The sequence below is a fragment of the Homarus americanus genome, unplaced genomic scaffold, assembly GCF_018991925.1.
Source record: "Homarus americanus isolate GMGI-L3 unplaced genomic scaffold, GMGI_Hamer_2.0 scaffold40565, whole genome shotgun sequence".
Lineage (NCBI taxonomy): Eukaryota > Metazoa > Arthropoda > Malacostraca > Decapoda > Nephropidae > Homarus > Homarus americanus.
The window spans coordinates 3,145,576-3,146,674 of NW_024735503.1; the positions used below are offsets into that span (position 1 = coordinate 3,145,576).

The 1,099-nt window shown below is 41.0% G+C and overlaps 1 pseudogene; it reads right to left on the reverse strand.

Moving 5' to 3' along the window:
• Nucleotides 1-840: 840 nt before the first annotated feature.
• Nucleotides 841-1,013, reverse strand: LOC121871247 (annotated as a pseudogene).
• Nucleotides 1,014-1,099: the final 86 nt, after the last annotated feature.

Genomic DNA, 1,099 nt, shown 5'->3' on the forward strand with positions numbered 1-1,099 from the left:
ATATATATATCGATCAAATGGGTCATTATACTGCTTATGATATTCAGCGTAGTGTCTGCGTTCTTGTACCTTAATAAGTCAGGCCAGTTGATACCCCTCATCTCTCCCCTCATCCCATTGTAATTTCCCTTGTAATATTTGCACCTTGTCCTGGCCTTATCCTGAACTAGATAACAGTTAAATCTGAATGACAACACTATTTAGTGACTGGTGCCAACTGGGGCAAGGTGCTCCAGTTTGGTCACCATACCCTCCTCGTCAAGTGGGTTGGGTGTTTGCTCCCCTCTGTAATGTGTCGGGTCTCTAACATGTTGGAACAGAAAATTATCTCTCAGAGTTTCTACAAAAAGAGTAGCAAGGTTATTCAAGTCATTCGGGGTGGACTCGTTTCTCCAGTCGATGTCGCCATAGTTAAAGTCCCCCATGATAAGGAGGTGGCTAGGGTTGAACATCGCCGCGTTGTTTATTAAGGTTCTTAAGTTCCTTTGAATTAGTGGGCCACAGTTTGGGGATCTGTAGATACACCCGACGATATAATCAGGTGCCTAAAAGAGAGCTCAGGTTCTCAACTGGCTCAGCCATGTTTAATATTGTTATTATTATCCACTCTGTATCTGTGTTTTTCTGGCTAAATAAACTGATTCAATTCAATTCAAATTCAGATGGGAAGCTACCAAGGACCGAATAACTGGAGTTACATCCTGCTTTTTTGCAACCCAGAAAGAGATCGCACCTGTGTTTGACCGTGACATACAGTATGTACAGCGATTATAATACACTGTGTCCATCGCCATCTTACTCAAAAGTTTCGTATCAGAAATTGATTTAATTTCTCCACTTGGGGAGTGGACCGATCCCGGAGTTACTGCAATACCGGGTCAATCCGCGGCAAAGGTGGGGCAAGCCCCTAGCACCTCGCCAAAATCCAAAAATCAGTTTAATATCGAAGATCCCACATGGGGATCGTATGAGATACTAAGCCGATAAGAACAAATTGTATTTAAAAGAATGATACATTGTTTTTTATTTACAATAGTTTTGGTATTCCAGTTATTTGTGACAATTGGCTGACTATCTATTATATTTTATATATAGTTTT